The following is a 19,117-nucleotide window of genomic DNA, read 5'->3' on the forward strand; positions in this document are numbered from 1 at the left end:
GCTGCCTTTAGAGAAGGGAGTGATCAATACTGAAACCAGAATGGAAAATGTGTCTCCAATGGGATGGGCAGCCCCCTGACACAGACAGCAAGAGAACACAGAACAAGCTGCTCCAAATAATTGTGCAGGTCTGGAAAGAAGACAGAAGCTACTGCTACTCAATTTGTACCATTGCAGCTCAAAGCTAAGTAGGCATAAGTAGAATACACAATAAATGTATATTTAGCTGTAGTTAAAAGTGAAACTTAATATCCTATGTTAGTGCATAGTACTCTCTTACGAAGAAAACTAATTTATAGGTAAAGAAACGGAGCTTAAAACTAAGAGACTGTGTTTTCAAATAAGTTAAGTAAAATGCATACTTACTTACCATTTATTCTCCTGCTGTGTGTGCCCTGAGCTGGTCCAGGGAGTTCTATGAGGTAAGAAATTCCTGGTCAACAAAAGTTCCTTTTCTAAAAAAAGTGAACATAATGGAAATGGGGAACCACTTACCAGGCAGCTGAAAAAGGAGCTGACTGTGCAGAGAATTTCACACCTTATGGCTTTTGGTCAGTAAAGTACATAAACAAAATGTAATTTTCTATGCAATTACACGGGGTCACACAAGAATATTATGTTTTAGAAACCCACTCAAAAGCATATTGCTCTCTAAGAGCCCAATCCAGAAAATGGTTCCTCACTTTTGTAAAGTTGCTCGTAAGCATTTCTGGGAATGGGGCCTACGAGACATTTTCCTTTTCATGCTTTCTTAAACAGTTTATGTGATAGTAACAACAGGAAGATAAATTACTTTGAATGGTAGCAATTAGAGAAATAAGGAGTGTGATAGATTTACCATGTGGAAAACATCTCTCACACATTTTCCTACAGTCATTAAACCTGCTTTTAATGACACAACACTGATTTCAGAAAGAAACAAAGTTTATTTGATGAAAATAAACAAGCTGATCAACACTAAATACTTCCCATACACATGATAACAATGTTATGAACTCTAAATACCTTGGTACTTTACACTTCTACAAGACATTAAATTACAATGACTGTCTAATACATGCCCCACTGGTAATTTCTAGGAATTCCTTAGTTTCATATCAATGTCCTTAACCATATATCAATATCACAATCCAGAACATGCCACTCACTTGAAAAAATTATTACAAGAAGCACTATCAAATGAGGATCTAAGGTAAATAGGGGATACTGACCCATTGCTGCGGAACGTCACATTCAAACGTCACCCTACACACACAAAAGAAACTTTGCGGATATAGTTTGTGTCAACACATCTGAGGTCTTTTCATAAACACTGTTTAAAAAGTAAATTGAAACCCACTTTCAAATGAAAGTCAATGTGCAGGTACGTGCATACTGGATACACAAAATTCATTAAATACAAAATTCATACTGTACATTTAAATGAAAGAAAGGATGTGCAGTACAAGACTGATCTCACGTTAAAATAATAACCATTATCTTAAATGTTAAGCAAAAGTTGGTTTGCTTCATTACACTCAGAGGGGAGGGGGGAAATCTACCAAACATTGCTCAAATAAAATATTTCCCAACATCACAGTGTTTATTGTAAACCCCGAGATTCTGTTTTAGGATATGAAAAGATTTTCTCCAAACATCATAGAATATCACATGAAATGAAAAGAAGGAGGAAAAAAACCCAAAACCCCAAAGCAAGAAAGAAAAAAATCAATGTTAGACAAAATTTTCCTCTTTAGGGGCTAACTTTTAGGCCCTGATAAAAGTTTAGATCAATACTCATACCAACATGAATGGAGCAAAAATGCCCCTAAAATAATAACTGTGACAAAATTGGCACATACATATAAATATCTAACTATACAGCTTTGTGACCCTATTTCCCCCCTAGTTTATATCCTACTTCAAGTATTCGGTTGCAGAGTTAAGGTAAAGACCTGATTGTAAGAGACACAGACGATTGTCCCCTACTGCGACAACAAATTTGTCATGAGAAACCAGTTTTGTTGTCTGAGTTTCCAAGTGCAACATTTGTCATATGTGCTAAATATACTCCCAAAAGCTTTGCTGTTTCAAAAACAAAGATCTAAAATGCCATTGATAGTTAAAGGACAAACTTTTTAAACATGAATGAAATTGGGATTATCTACGCTATGCTAATTCTATACATTTTATTCTATTTACTGAAGACAGTAACATCCAGCAGGACTCCTGCTCAAATAAATTGCTCTTTGATTGCACCGAGAATCATGGTACAAATAAATAAAACATCATCTCTAGACAATCATTTTAAGGGGATTGCTATGTATGGCTCATGTAGGATGTTTAGGGTTAATCGCACCACAGGTTCAAAAAATAATTTTTCTAAATTCAGTGCAAGACTTTAGGAGTATCCATTTAAATTTCTTTTTTTTTTTCTTTTTCTTTTTTTTTTTTTTTTTTAACAGCAGCAAAGAAAAACTACTAAGGATTAAGGCCACCCATGCTTAAATTTATTGTTTGTCCTTTAAAAATGCAGATATTCTATTTCCACTGCCATCAGCATGGAAGCATTTCTTCCTTCCATGGACAAAAAAGATGCCTCAACAAAACAGCCAAACATTTGCACATGTTTGCCAGACTGACTGAAAATGTTTGTGGAGTCAGAAGGAAGCTCTCCTTGGGAAGTGGCAGAGATCTGACTGTCACTTAAGAGTCTCTCATTGAATGTGACAACGTCACATTTTTATTTTTCCTTGCATGTGCTTTAAATTTGTTTTACTAGACACATTTTGTTGACACAGACAGCCTTCAAGTGCTGTTTGTTCATTGGTATTTTCTTTAACATCTAAGATTCCTTGGGGTCTGTGTCGGAGACTGTTTTTCAGTGTAGAGAACAATAACAAACAGTTCCACATTTACAGGAGACCTAGTGCATATACTGTATTCACAGCAATATTATCTTTATTTTTGTTTTTGTTTGTTTCTTTAAGAGTCCCAGCTTTTATTGTTGAAAACATGTATGCATTTGGATGGTAAAAGGTTGATACATCCTTGTGTACGTGTCCATATATATATATACACATATGTATTTATATACACCTCAAGCTTTTACCATCCAGGAATAGATACATCTTGTATATAATCATATATTTATGTTCAAATTAGATGTCCTATGCATTGTCAGAGACACACACCATATTTTCATAAAACTAAGCTTTGTCATCAGTTATTAGTACCAAAAATTGATTTCATTTCCAACCTGGCCCAGAGCTTAATACCGGTTATAGTATCAATATTTGGTTTTGGTTTGTTTTTAATTTTTATTATTTTATCAGTAGATAAAAGAAAACAGAGGAGGGTAAAGGCTTGTTTTTGTTTTTTGGAAAAGCCTGTATCTAACTGGGGGTAAAGTTAATGCCAACACCCTTATATAGCATTTTACTAATACCTCTTTGATAATCTAGTGCAATAGAAGTGATACTTTAGAATAGACTAGGTAAAATCAGCAAATGCAGATACCACATCTAAGGGAATCTGAATTACCTATTAAAATCAATATTCATTTACCAAAAATTAGCTAAATAACCTGTTTAACTGAACTTCATGAAACAACTATATTCTGAACAGATGGTTTCTTTGTAAAAACATTAAAGACCCATTAAAGACAGAAATGAAGCTCTTATAATTTCTGCTTGAGTCTCCTTCATTATTTTCCAAAGTATCTAATTTCACAATAGACTACAAGAAATAATGGAGAAAATGCTAATTAATGCAGCATTTCATTAGATATCAACCTTAGCATTCATTTTCTGCATCTGTGATCTTCTCCAGGATATCATGGTCATGTTTGGAGATCCAATGCAATAGATTATCATTGTTACCTTCCAGTGCTACAGTTTTTTCTTCCTTTTTCACTAGTTCCTCTGACAACTGTAACAAGGGAAAAAAATATTCCAATTACCAACATGACTGAAGCATCCAGAACATCATAGTTCTCATCTAATCAAGATTCTCATACACAGGAGTGGAGATAATGCTTTTCTAGGGGATTTAAATAAGTAAATAAATAAGTAAATAAATAAGTAAGGCATTTAAATTCAATTTGAACTCACGTTCATAGGGTGGCAATTAGCTTTATTGCTGATTTGTATGACATGACTCCCCCTAAATGGGAAATATTTTAAATTCCTAAGATGTCAAATTCTGTTGTGCTTGTGATTCTGTAAACAGTGAATTTTCTGATCTTGTCTATAAGCACAGTAACTTTGAAAGGGAAATGCTATGAATAAAATTAAATATTTTTCTGTGGGAACCAAGGGAATAATTCATTTATTTCCACTCAGTTCTGTGGCAGGTGGGAATGTGCAGTACCTCTACCAGCCTTCCAAAATTGTAGTACCATTTTCCTGTCATATTTTAAGCACTTTAAGTTCGCTTTAATTTGCAGAACAGTGAAGAAAGGTTTTATGGATACAAGAAGCTCAGATTTGCAGAAATTAGAACACAGAGCAATGTGTTTGGAGGTTTTCAGCCACACACCCACTGATCACAGGTGCTCTGCCTGGCTTGGCTGGCACTGCTGAAACCCTGGGGACTGCAAGAGGGAGCTGGTGTCAGCACAGCTCAGCCAGTGGGAAGAATCTTCCTGCCTCCCACCAACTTTGGATTGTGTCTGATCTGATTCATTGAACCTGTCTGATTGTGACTACAGAGAGAGGCCTCAGTGATTTTTATTGTTACTTTAGTTGTGTTGCAAGAAAGCAACAAGGTATTCTTGAACAGACAGCAGTGAATTGGTCTTATTCACATTATCTGTATATCAGATGAGTGGGAGGAATTAAATTATTCCTTTAGAGGGCAGCTGTTCATTTATCCACTGACTTTGTTTCTAGAAAATTTGAAATGCATTATGTATGGGATTCTCCATTATTGCCCTTCCATTTATGTAACCTTAAAAGTTTCCAAAACATCCCATTTTAGGAAAAACAATTTGCCATACAATGCTTAGGGTTTTGTATACAGCAGAAAAGTTGTTATGTTTTTCAAATAGTACTATTTGACTAAAATTCCCCTTTAAAATTTCAGAATCTAATATTTATCAGAGAAATTATTCTGTGAGTAAAGTGAAACGCTGTTTACAGAATAAACTATCATATTATTTTAAATCCCTATTTTTAAGTTCCCATCTTGCTGGAAAGCACATGTAAGAGTTTATATCATACAAATGTAGATTAATAGTTCTGCTTTTGCAGTGAGAGGTTGGTACAATTCTTCTGGTTAAAACACTTAGGGACTAATCCAAAGCCCACTGAAACGTGGAAAGGTTCCCACCGATTTTAACAAGTTTTGGATCTGGCCCTTGAACAGCCTAAAAATGACTTCTGCAGAGCTGGAAAGCCAGGGAGTTCCTAAAGTAGATCATGTTACTAGTTCTGGCACATAAAATCGTTGCAAACTTTTTATGAAAACTGTAAGTCAGCGCATGCATTACGTTTGGTGAACTGTGCATAGCTCCCATTCTTTTCTGTGCCGAGAATTTCTTAATCATCATTCAAAGAGATACTTGGGCAGAGGAAGCACACCTATAAATTAATGGGGAGAGCACATCCCAGAAACTGCAGCACAATAATGCCTAGGTTTTTTAAACCAAAACATAATCACAGCAAATCTTCAATGCAGTTGCTGTTTTACAAGCTGAAGTTCCTCTGCAATTAACACTTTTATGCTCGGAAAAAATAAGAACCCAGAATAAAATGTCCAATTTGAGGAACAGCAGCAAAGCACAAAATGCACTCCCTCTCCAGCCTGTTCCTCAGATTTTCATTGGTGTTTTACTACAGAATGAAAGCCCCCAAATAAACCTCACCCACTTAATCAACCCACCCATTCATCAGGAAGCCATATATGTATTGGAAGTGTAACAAAAACTTGTTCACCACAGGTAGGAAATGCAAAGTATTTCTCCAGTAAGTCAAATAAATATATAAAAGGATATTGCTGTCAAATACCAACTGAGGTTGAGTAAATTAAATTTATATTTGTTTCTTCAATGCTGTACTTGGGAAAAGTCACTGAACCTCTAAAACAGAAATAAAGTTTGGTAACATGCATTGGACCTGAACTCAGCAGTGCTTCAGCTGAAATTAATGTCTTATGAATTTGGCACCTCTGTCAGTCCATTAGATACCAGTCAATGAAAACAGCAGAAGGATGTGAAGATATAAAAGTGTAGTAGCCCACAAATATTTGTTCAGATTGTTTTTCCTTTGGATAAAGACACCTGCCTGATTAGTACTTTTTCCCTCCAATCCTTTCCTCTCAGCAGTGATTTGCAGAAACAAGCTGGAGAGGGTGGGTAAACACAAAGGGGTTAAAGGGGAAACTGTTTAATAACAGTAGTAAAATGCAGGCTATTTTTGACATCTGGGTTAATGTCCATTATGCTCCATATGCTTTCCAAATGTTTGCAACAAGCACCCAGATACAAAAACAGATACCCATTCACATAGGCTTAAATTGCCCTCTCCTAACCTGTTACACATGGTACCTACATAAAAGGCCAACAACTGATATGGTAATTAGTGAGTAAGAAAGAGAGGGAATAGACACTTTATGGCAGGGAATTGGTATCTGACCAAATGTTAGTAGAGAAGGATATCATTAATGAAAACCTGTGAGGGCTATTTCTGCTCCCTAATCTATGACAAGGCCTCTGTACTATAACGTGACATCCTTGGAAAAGCTGTCAGGATGAATTCCTCAGTTTCCTTCTCCAGACTCATTCATCATTACTGCAATCAGAGTACTAACAAATGATAGGAAATTATTTCATTTTCTGGAAACAAGTAACTAGACTGCAGTAAGGCTATAACTCATAAACTCTTTCTCAAGTGATGTCCCGGGATTTGCCTGTGCCTCTTGCAACAACATAATGTAAATTATAGGAAGGAGAAAAAAAAAGCATTTTCAATCTTTACCTTTGTGCAAAATCATGAAAAGGATGACTCTATTAATTAAGACAAAGCCCTGACACTCTAAATTCTGTCCCTGCCACCAGCCTGTTTTGGGACTAAGGAAAAAGTCATTTTTCTGTCCTTAACTTGCTCTTTGCTACAGCAGGCATAACATCAGCCTCCTCACAGGAATTTGCAAGGCTTAGTGTTTGTAATGTGCCTTAAGAGTCTTGGATGAGTGCTAAGTATTATTATTTTTCAGTTCCTGCATTTGATTAAAACTGAAATAACACAGTAAAAATTAAATTAATATATTAAGTTACAAGTAAAGAGCAAGCATGTGGTTTGCAGAGCTACTTGTAACACTTTTAACACCAACATGTACTACAGAGTAGGTGATTCCCAAGGTCTGTACTGACATGTACCATGTGGGCATAACTTGACAACTGAAAAACCCCCCAGAAGTTTGATTCAGCCAAAAATCTGTTCATGGCTTCTGTGTGAGCTCAGAGCCTGGGCCAGCAGGAGCACGGTGGGGTGCTTTCCCTGCCCCTCAAGTGCAGTTGTGAACACCATCACAGCCCAGATATTTGCAACTCAGCACGAGCAACAAAATTGGGTAGCACAGATCTGCTGGAGTGCTCGCCACTCCATAGGTCCCTTAACACAGGATGTGACAATGGCATGATGTGTGCTGTTTGAACCTCCCTGTCATTACAGCCCTGACAATAAATACTGTTTTTGCTACTTCCTCCTGGCCTACCTCTTGAGGAAAGAAAGAAAACCCACCCCTCACTTTCTAAAGAATACAGTAACCTGTTGAAGCCTGTTATATCAACACGGAAATCTCTAGTGAGGAGGGCCAAGAAGAAAAATAATTAAGGCATAAATTTGTATCCAACCTACGTAGAAAATTTTCAATGCTGAGATGCCAAAGACACCTAAGACACTTGTTGAGCAGAGTGAAAAGGTAAAATCCAGTTTAAATTTATAGCATTCCTTCAGTGTCCCTCTAGGAGTTTGGCTTTTTGCCAGAGTTCCTTGTTAAAAATTTGTTAAACGTGTTTGGCATTAATGCAAACACAAAGTGCTCATTTGTTACAAATTCTATTGGAATGCATTCATTTAAGGCAATGAAGTAGTTACCAGAAAAGAAAAAATGTTCATTAAGTACATTTTAAAAATACAATGATGTATGCGGCGCATAACTATGGCGCCCCAGTGGCTATATAAATATCTGACAGAATAACCACAAGTTGTGTTTGGTTTGAAATTGGAATCTCTTAAACATAACCGATAGAACAAAAACTGGTTTTGTTTGTTGTCAAAACTGATGTTAGTCTTTCTTGTTTAGATCTAGTTGTAATAACCAAAGTTTTGCCATACAATTTTTTTACATCTCAAATCAACAAAGCCCACGGGTTAAAGTAATGCTCAAGGAAGTTTCTTGATTCAAAAGGTAAGTGCAGCGCTGCACATTATCTGGAGAACACTGGACACAGAAAGTAAACACCCTGCTTGGAGGAGAACAAATTTTAGTCATTCTTAAAAACTCCACTTAAGGAAATGTTACCTGGGAGATCTGCAACTGTCTGACAACACTCAGGTTCACCTCAGCAGAAGGTGCTCTGCTCTACTCCTTTCAGAAAACAAAGAGCTCAGACCTAGTTTACAACATCTCAGTAACAAATCCCTTTTAATAATAATGTGAAATATCACTGGTAATGATAACTCTTGATATTGAATAAGCAATCCTGAGGTCTATTTCTTAGATGCTAGAAAATATCTTCTTAGCTACATTGTAAAACTAAAATCATTTTTCTCTATATTTTTTTTCAATGATTTATAGCTACTTACAAAAAAAAAAGTTTTAAAATGATAAATACGTAAGTAAAACATATTCAAAAAGAAAGATCCAGAAACTGTGTGACTTAATTAAATATTGAAAGGTTTACAAAAAACCACCAGTATAAAAAGTTATTTATAAAGACAGAATTAACTTTGCTCCAATTCTGGCAAAGAAATTATTTATCCCATTTGTTGCTATTTATGTTTTCAATTCATTACACAGTAAACTTCAGAAGAATCTGCAGCTGGTGGTGGAATCACTGCACGAATGTGATGAACTTTCCATATTGCTATAATGCCAGAATTGTTAATCTTAGTTAAGGATAAAAGCAGATACCATTGGGATGAATAAAATCAAATGGATTCAAGCCCTCTAGACAGTAAGAGTCCTTGAAAACTACTGTACAATTATATCATAAAATTAGATGAAGTTTATGAACCTTGAGACTATTTGGACAAGGATGCCTTCTCTACTGGGAATGTTTATAAATCAAAATTAGACAAGTGCTATATGAGTTAAAAGACAGCTATTTTTTCTTAGAACCTTTTTCTTTTCAGAAAACAAGTCCAGTCCGAATCAAAGAAATATGAGAAAACTCGGTAGATATCCTGCAATCTGCCGCTTGGACACTGAATTAAAAAGAGGGAGTGTGAAGGATGCTCCAGAGCAGGACTTTTCAATGGGCTGAGCTGGAGTGAAGGTGATGGAAGAGTTTCCATCGGATCCAGGGACCCGGAGCCGCAGCGGGGGCGGCCGGGATTCAGCAGCGCTTTGTTAACACTTTTATGACTTCCTAAAGACAGAGCACGCTGAGACCATCGTTACTTTTTGTTATTGTTGTTGTTTAAATCGAATTGAAGTGACAAGAAAAAAAGATTTCTTGTGTTAAAGCGCCTCAAACAGCGACGCTCCCAACGTGATCCTGAAAGCCGTCGATAGCCGGGACCACTTGAATTGGAAGGTGCCTTTTCCATCCTGGCTGACGCGGAATGCCATTTATTCTCATGAGCGGGATTAATTAGGGGCCTTTTTGTGTTGTTTTGGTGGGTTTTTTTTGAAGATGAAGGTTTCGCGCTCGCTGCAGCCTAATAACACGGTGTGCCTGCCCGCCACCTGGCCCGGCGCGGCTGCGGCTGCGGCTGCGGCGGCGGCACCGCCCCGGGCCACGGCAAGTGCGGGCAGGAAACGCCGCCACGGCCGCGCTTAACCCGCGCTCTGCCGGCCCTCAGCCCGCCCCGCCACCCAGCAGCCACCCCGAGGCCAAAAATGCCCCTCGGAGCCCGAGCTCAGGGCACGGCCAGGGGACGGAGCTGGAGCAGCCCCCGCGCCCGGCTCGGGACGGAGCGCGCTCGCCTGAGAGCCCGAGCGGAACCCGCGCCCGGCGCCTGGGAAAAGAAGTGGTTAAACAAACGCTGTGTCAAACCCCCAATCTAATAAGTCATCTTATTAGGAAGTTGTGATGCCCTGTTTGCCCTCGCCTGTGGCTTGTCTGCTCCACTGAAAGGTCTCCTGCTGGGACCTTTGTGGCATTATACGAGGTAGAGAGGGCTGCTGCAATATATGAGCCTTGGTTTGGAGCAGCCAAAACAGCAGGAGAACTAAGCTGCAAAGAATTAAACATGTAACAACTTTGTAAAAGCACAGACAGTGATTGAGGTTGGCCCTTTTGCTGTTGACACATTCTGGCCCCTGTAGGTTGTGGTCACTAAGCCCATTAGAGCTGCAGTGTGGCAACATCTAGTTCAGCAAGTTCAATGTGTTTCTGGTTTATTTCTAAATACTGGATGCGAGCTGGCAGCGATAGGAGAGTGGAATATGGCACCAGAAATATGTCATAAACACAGTCATCATTGTCAGGGATGTGAAATTACTTTTCAAACTATTTATTTTTGGCAGATGGAGGGTGGGTGTATTTTTGCACTTTGTTAACTGAAATTTAATTGCAACTTGCTGCATGTTTTGTTTAATTAAGGAAAAAAAAAAAAAAAGAAAGAGACAGGAAACCTCAAGATGCTGTTTTCTCTTAAAAGAGAAAATTTTCACTGGAGAGAGAAATCTTTGTTGCTAGAAATTCACTGCAAAATGAAACCAGAAAAAAACCCAATAAAAACTCAGCTGGGATAAGTTTCACTTACAAGCATCCCCTTATTTAAATATCAACTCCCCACTGTACATTTTTTTTCCATTTCTTTAAGATAAAATATACATTAAATTCAGATTCTAAAAACTGGGTTGTGAAATGGACAAGAAAGATTAATTAAATTAATGAAAGGAGGTATTATGGACATAACGAGGGGTAGATTTAAGTTCTAAACCCTAATATGCAGAAGAATACACATTCCCATCTCCTTGTGCACCCCACTTTTTCAGGGAACAGTGCAAGGTTTCTGTTGCACATTGATGAGGATGCTCGTGGTCCCTCAGCTCCGAGAGCTCTGTTTGCCTCTCCAAACTGTGTTGTGCTCCCAGGTTTTATGAGTCCTTGCAGATTCATCTCTGCCAAGAGCTACCAGTCTGTAGATATGGAGCAAAGGATGAGTTGGCTGCACACTCGTGCATGTGAAACATTTGTCTCCCCCTCGAGCCTGTTACGTGCTGCCTCTGCCCTCCTCCCCAGATGAGCCAAAGCTTATGTAAGAGGTGAAATGTGCAGAGAGGGATAAAAACAGGTCACAGCTGAAGGAGGGGAGGGTTTGGCAATCTTTTGTTCTTTGTGTCTGCAGCACAGGCATTTCCCTGGTGCTGTCCCCTGTTTTTTCCAGGGTTTTTTGCTGAGGCATGGTCGCCCTTTGGGTGCCCCCAGCTCCCTGCTTGCTGATCCACAGAAATCGCTGGCCACTCCTTTTGGAGGCATAAAAATTATGTCAGGGGCAAAGCACATTCTTTCTTTGGCCACCAGTGATGAAGGAGCATTTCTTTTCTGTCTTAAAGAGTTTGCCTGAGCCAAGCAAGGTCAGAGCTGTGGCTTTTCTCTGGATAAGGGAAATTTCTAGAATTTGTAGGAGGTGGAGTTTTTTTTCTGCCATCTTTTGAGATTTGATGATAATTTGTGACTAGAAGGAAATTCTTAAAATCTCATACATATTTGTCTGGTTGTAGAGAGTATGATTTGGGTTTTATTTCATGCATCCTAGCAGAGTCAGTCAATATTTAATAGCTAAAATTGGCTGGTTGTTGTGCTTGGATAACTCTAGTTACTGTGGCTGCTACCACACTGTTGTTAGAAGCATATTGGTTACTAGATGTTGTACCAGAGTAAATACTAATAAATTTGGTGGTTGTGGAGAGGAAGTTTAATCCAAAAGCATCCCAGCCAGCAAGGAGGCACACAAGGGCTGTAGTCCTTGTTGTGATGCACCCAAAGGCTGGACAGAGTGGGGCAGAAGAGAGGTGGTGAGGGCTGAGTGCAGGTTTGAAGTGTTTTATGTGCGTGCCTATTTCTGCCTTTAGGAAAAGGGTGGATCCTTGGCCAGAACAGAAAAGTCTTCTTGGAAATGCTGGACATAAGCATGGTGTCCTTCAGGCACATGACTCTAGTAGGTTACTGAAAGTTTGCTGGGGTTATTTTTTCCTTAACCAAGCAATAACAAGAAATTTAATGAAGATGCAGCTCATGGCTTGTGCCTGCTTTCCCAATCACCTCAGATTTCTCATCTTCTAAAGCTGAAAATAGACTAAAGAGCTTTATGGTATTGCTCTGTGGATCTGAATATTGTCCCACCTATACTTCATAATTTAGATAAACCATTAACATGCCATTTCCTTAGTCTGTTCTGCTAGTTAATAACCCAGAACTCACTGAAGTTGTCCTATCAGGTGTATCTAAATACTGATTGTGCTGTGGAAGGCATTTTGAGGTATGTTTATTGCATTAGTAACAACAGTGTAAATGAAATCAATATGTCAAAGCATAGTCAGAGTTCTACTGTACACAAAAAGCCTGTTGTACAGTACATGAGATATGCTCTCACCTTCATCCCCACCAAATGATCCTAAACATATATATATATATATATATATTATTTTGCATGGCTCATGATATGAAACTGCTTATATAAATGGAGTCTGATGTTACAGTGGTATCTTTTAATGTTAAGAAGAAAGGTACAACTAAGGCAAGTGTTGTAGGTTTGGTCTGTTTGAAGACCAATGCTGAATCCATTTAAACCCTTCAAACTGCTAAAGAATTACAATGACTGTGTGTGGCACTGGGAACAGGACCATACATGCTCGACAGCTACTTATTTTTTAAATACCCATCCAAGTAACACGCAGCATTTTGAAATCTAACTTGTGTGGTCTAATTATGCAATAATTTTTATAATTTAGGCCCCAATATTATGAGCTTCCCCACAATTATGGCTCTGCCCACGCATTTCTCAGTGCATGATAGGGAAGACTTAGGGGCCAGCTCTGTTAAACATACAAGTATATGTTTTAATTTTTAAATTTTTACTCTATGTGAGATTTAAAAATGCACTTAATATTAAGAGAAGGCTTAAGAGTCTATCCTGAAGAGGACCTTAGAGGCTTTCATTTAACTAAAGGCACACGTATACAATGCCATGCAGACTGAGGACCCACATTTATCAGCATTCCAATGATAATGAGTATTACATAAAGGGAAATGATAAAATAGCAGTAAGCAAAATTTTTCTCCCTCCCAATCTTCAAACACCACCTTTATAACCACTGTACACTCAAAAACATACATGTGTGTAAGAGTTGGAGAGATCAGAGGCTTTGACTAAAAGATTTCCAAAGATACTCAAACCATCCATGCAAGTGTCAAGTGACAGGTAAACATGTACAACCAAAAACATGAACTTCATTATGAAATCATATAAAACTACAATGGTGGCATTTTCTACTCTATACTATTATAAAAAATGATGCATTGCAATTAAACTGTTTAGCAAAACAAGAAAAGGAAATTAATGAGCAAGAGCAATCACCACAATTCATTGCTAACTAAAATTTACAGAGTAGTACCTTTTTTTCCTAGAAAACACCTATTTCTCTATGCCCATTTTCTTTCTCCTCTCAATCTCTCATTCCAGCTCTGCACAAACCTTGTCTGACTTCTCTATTTTTCTACTTGCTTAAACTTTATTTCTTCCCACTTTTTTTTTATTCCATTCTCTACAGCAGAGCTTTTCCCACTCTATCAGCCTCTGCTGCCAACCTTTGCCCAGCTCATGCTGAGTGATGACTTTGGACAGCAGCTGGAAATGGGGTGACACCATCACCCTCTACTTTCCCTGCATCTTGCAGTTCTGGAACAAGATAAAACATGAGAAGAGTAGCTCACAAAAGCAGTTTTGAGGACAGTAACTTGCTAATTAAAAACACAAAAACAAACCCAGAAGATACTTTGATGTGCACGCACAAGTGTGTCAAGCCACTGAGGAAAAGGTAAAGCTCAGAGTGGAACTTAATGAACAGAAACAACTTGGAAAATAAGAATAATGATGGCTGGACAAAAATTGTTCATTCCTCCATTAATTTTAGAGAGAGCAACAATTAAAAAGGTACTTATAAAAAAATCTTTCCCACTGAAACAACTACAAGAAGGACAAGATAGTTTTAGGGCTACTTTCCAGAAACTTGTTTTCACCAACTCTCTAATTCAAGAAGGTAAAACCATATTTGACAGCATATCCTAATTTCTCATTAAATACTCTAAATGCAAACAAAATTATCTACCCCATTTCATTCTAATTTTCTGGATTTTTCTTTTCTCACACTTCCATATCTTGCCTGATTTTCCTATGAACTTAAAGATTAGATGTCTAGATAACTAGATAACAGGAACTTAAAGATATATATCTTTATATATAATATGTAAGATATAATATAATACATATAGACATCAACACCTCTAAATTCATATTTCTACAGTCTGGAAATGAGACACAGTGGCCTGTGCTGTATAAAGAACATTGTATTTGGACAAAAAGATGTGTGAAATTCAGCAAAAAAAGCACAGCTGGATCATTATTTCATATCTGAATGCAGCATGTTGTATTATGAAAATGTAAGGATTAAGTCAAAGAATGCAGTTTCACTGCATTTTTTTATGAGGAAATCTTATTTTACAAACATTTCCAGCTAACTAATCAAATCAAGCTAACTTTTTACTAATTTATCTAAGCTACTTGTTATTTTAAACAAGTCTTTTTTTTTAGAATATACCCCAACTGTAATTTATCATTTTTTTTATAATCAAAAGTTATTGTTTAAGCCAGGAATAGCTTTTTAGCAGAGTTCAATAGTTAATCATGCAAAAACAAAACAAAAAAAAAGAAGCCAAAACAAGACAAAATAAAACAAAACAAAAAAAAATAGTAATTTCTCATGCAAGTTCACAAACAGAGGATGTGAAAAGGAGCAGAGGAGGAAGGGCATCACCTGTGTCCTTTGCAGATATTTTTTTCCAGTAGAATATTTGGGGATCTCTAATTTCATTAAATGAAATCTTATTTTTAATTCCCCAAGGTATGCACCTTCCATCAAAGGCATTACCGCAGTAATGATAAGAAAATATTTTGTAGGCTCATTGTAGAAAATGCAGTTTGTTCCAACAATAACCTCTAATTTATCTGACTCCCAAATTTCCAAGTGCGGGTCAGGAACAATTCACACCTTCCACTGTCCCTCTGCAGAAGGAAATAGGGAATGAACCCTCCCTGCAATGCTCCTGGCCCTGAGAGCTCAGGGCTCCTGCTAAACCCAGAACATGGCATTTCATGATCCTCAGGAGGCCAATACCATCCACAAAGCACTTAGCACAGTTCCAATTCCATTTATCCTCGAGGTCTCTGCAGCTGGCATGGCAAGCCTGGCCAACAGTTCCATGATATCCGAGTCAGCATTGCTTGTGTCCTATCCAGAACCAATGCCAGCCCGTTTCACTGACTGTCCACACTGCAGGGAAATTTATCACTCAGAAATGGGTAGAATAGCAAAGATGTGGCAAGCCTTGAGCAGGTTCAGGGGTTAAAAATGGATATGTGTTTAAATAACTTTTTCTTTTCCAACTATTTATTACATAGTTTCCCTTTTTTTATTGCTGCTGCAAGTAAAGGTTTAGAGACTTTAGAGGACTGTGCACAAGAATTCCAACATCTCCATCCTGAAGAGTAATAGCTAATATTATATCCTGGTAATTACTGTGCAGTCTTAGAGTTTGGGATTGCTTCTCTTCCATATGCTTCATTTTACATTTATCTAAAGGTAATTACACCTGCCAGTCCCTCAAGTCACTGCAACCTAGATCTTGCATTTTCAGAATTCCTTCAGTCCTGCAGAACAACAAAATAAGTTTCAAAACCATTTTGCGGGAAATTCCCATTAAATATGTCTGGTTTCTCAAAAGGATGAGCTGAATCCTGCAGGGCAGTGGGGATGGAGGGGAGGCAGCAGACACAGCTCCATTCTGTGCATAATTCAACAAAGTGCCAAGCCATGCTTGTGGAATCCTTTGCTGCGCTGGTGCTGCTGGCTGACAGTGTGTCAGCATTTTTCAGCATTACACCACTATCAGCTTGTACTGGGACCCTTTAAAACAGCTGAAATAAAAGAGCTCTTTCTGCATATTTATGCCATCCTGCTCTGAGCACTTCCTGTTGGCCCCAGTAAATCTCTGCTAAATTTCAATCGACTCTCGTGGTGTTCCAGCTGTTAGATAAACTTCCAAGGATATTTTTGTGACAGGTACAAACCTAGACAGGAAATCTCAAGAAGAAATCCTAAATTAATTATATGTCAACATTCAAGCCACAAGAAGGAGCAATTGTCATAAATTTTTGGAACCTAGAATCCAATTTTAGTTGTAAGTGCAAAAAAGTTCACTGACTCATTTGTGATTCAGTGCCAATAAAATAATATATTTCATATTTTTCAGCAGTTCGCTTTGGCTAAACATAGAAGGGAAACTAAGAACAGTGGGCTGTATATTTAAAGCACATAAAGAATTAACATGCAAACTAATTACAAGTTGTAGATTTACAATTTATAATTCGGAATTGCCTAATCTTATCCCACTTTTTTGAAAACAGATACAACATATAAACTAATTCAGTGTTAAATGAAAAGATCTTTACTACCTAAAAATCTGATAACGGTGCCAAGAACATCTTTCTGCAATTCTCAAGAGCACAGACTCCATCTCTTTTCTCTTTCCCAAACACGGTGCCTTTTGTGTGTTTTGGGAATGCTGGTAGGGACAATAAGGAAGGGGCTGAGAGGGCAGAGGGTGCTGTAACAGTACTGACCCACAGAGGATTGCCCGTGTTTCCCTGGCTTTAGCTTTGCTGTGGAATTCCTGACAGCTTTTCCCATCTCTGTGCTTGGAGAAGCTGGGGATGGTGTGGGGACACTCGGGCGGTGTGAGAGCTCTGCGGCAGCACCGGCTGCGCACCCCAGAGGCTCCACATCCCAATATCCCAACACTTTCCTGCAGTGCTGTTGAGGCCCATAACCCTTGCTGTGCTCCCCAGATGTGCTGCCCCAGCAGCAGTGTGGGTTCCTCTCCAGGTCCACCCCTGTGGCAGCCAGGGCAGAGCTCCCAGCCCCGAGCAGCTGAAAAAGCCAACAACTGTGCGTGGAGCCAGGCGCTCAAAAGCGACCTTGTGCTGGAAGCTGGCAGGGGGCCCTTCCCAAACCTGTCTGCCCGAAAACAAAAGGGAGGGGTTTGAGACACCTGTTGTCTCAGCACAGAGAAAAATGTGTCACGGCAGGGGCAGAGAAGGAGTGGGAGAAAAACCCGGGAAGCTTCTCAGGCTGCGCTGCTGGATGCAGCTCTGTGGCGCACGTGGGGGATGCTTGTGGTCCTCACCCTGGCACCAGCTCTGTCCTGAGCTCTGGCCAGCAGCCGAGCACAGGGCACTCATCCAGACCCCACAGCCGCTGCTCAGGCCCACAGCAGAGCTCACTGGATATGGGCTCCAGGGAATAACCACTGCTCCGAGCAGGAGCTGCAGCCCTCCTTGGGCAGAGGCAGGAGGCAGGAGCAAGGGCAGGGGATCTGCTTTGAGCTGCAGCTCAGAGGGAGAGCAGGATAGTTCAGGCTATCCACAGCCCAGGCAAGGAAACAGTGACCACACACCGTGGGCACCAGGCCACGGCTGAGTATTCTCCTCATAAACAATGATCTTTCACACAATGCAGGTAACATTCCCTGCGCTTTACTGAGTACTTTCTCTTCCCAGACACTAAAACGATCCATCCAGAGTCTTCCAAATTATTTCGGTGGAGATACATCAAGCAATCTCAGGAAGCAAACACTCAGAGCCCCATCTGCAGCCAAAACTGGGCCCACAGCACAAACACAAATACATCAGAAATCCTGCAAGGAACCAGCAGAAACATACTGCACTCAGCTGACCACCTTGATTCTGTGTCTCTCAAATACCGTGGATAAATAACTACTTATGTCACCCTGGGAGAAAAGGAATGTATGATATGGCTATGAAACCACCTGGATTTTTTATATATAAGAAGTGTTTTCAGTACTTATGGAAAGCCAGACATGTAAATTACACTGCCCTTAGCAGGAAAAAATATGTGCCAAAGACCATGCCTAGGAGCAGAACTCAGGAAGAATGGGGGTATGGTCATGCCAGCTTTGCAATGTTTTCTTTTACAAGCCTGTTTTACTGCTGAGGTGGGGGGGACTAGTGTTATTGCTTCCTCACAAAGCTGTTCTCACAGGATTTGACTATTGGTCATGAAAATCTTATAAGGTCAGACAATCCTGCAAGATTTTAATGAATTGAAGGTTTAAATGTGTTCCCAAGATCTCGGTTATATCCGTTTATAAGATGGAAAGCAATGTGCATCGCCTGGGAAACAAGAATTCAATAAAAGTAAATCTGGAGATCTGAATTCAGTACCCTTGAAAGTTTACACAAATTTGTTATCAAATAATTTATCTACTTTCAGCCTTTCCACATGGACAGATACAGGTGGGCAGTACCAGCAGAACTACACCTGCATATTCAGTATGGAAGCAAATAGACTTGGCCTGTTCCCTTGGTGCTGATTCTGTGAGGGTCATTCTGCAAGAGCAAGAAGACACAGCCACAGCATCCTGTGCCATTAGAGGTCCCTTCAAGGCTGATTGTTAGCCTCAGAACATTAGCACTCTGGGTATTTATCAAAATGTGGACACAAGAGTGGCTTGAAGTAGTTTCACTTCCTCTTAAATGATAATAAATTGGCAGTGTGAGTGTTGACTGCCTGCAAAGCAACTTCATTACTTCAGAGGTTAATGGAGCAACCTTTCTCTGTTGATCTTCCTGTCACCATTGGCTACAAAAGACCCTCTGACACA

At 39.1% G+C, this 19,117-nt stretch overlaps 1 protein-coding gene across 1 annotated transcript in view; it reads right to left on the reverse strand.

The window, feature by feature from the left end:
- Nucleotides 1–906: 906 nt before the first annotated feature.
- ERC2 (ELKS/RAB6-interacting/CAST family member 2) overlaps nucleotides 907–19,117 on the reverse strand; it is a 395,998-nt gene continuing 377,787 nt past the window's right edge. Inside the window, exon 17 of the mRNA XM_058844563.1 lies at nucleotides 907–3,909. The gene's annotated coding sequence lies outside the window, so the exon portion shown is untranslated. The remainder of the gene's footprint in view (nucleotides 3,910–19,117) is intronic.

This window comes from Poecile atricapillus, chromosome 9 (assembly GCF_030490865.1).
Source record: "Poecile atricapillus isolate bPoeAtr1 chromosome 9, bPoeAtr1.hap1, whole genome shotgun sequence".
NCBI classification, from domain to species: Eukaryota; Metazoa; Chordata; class Aves; order Passeriformes; family Paridae; genus Poecile; species Poecile atricapillus.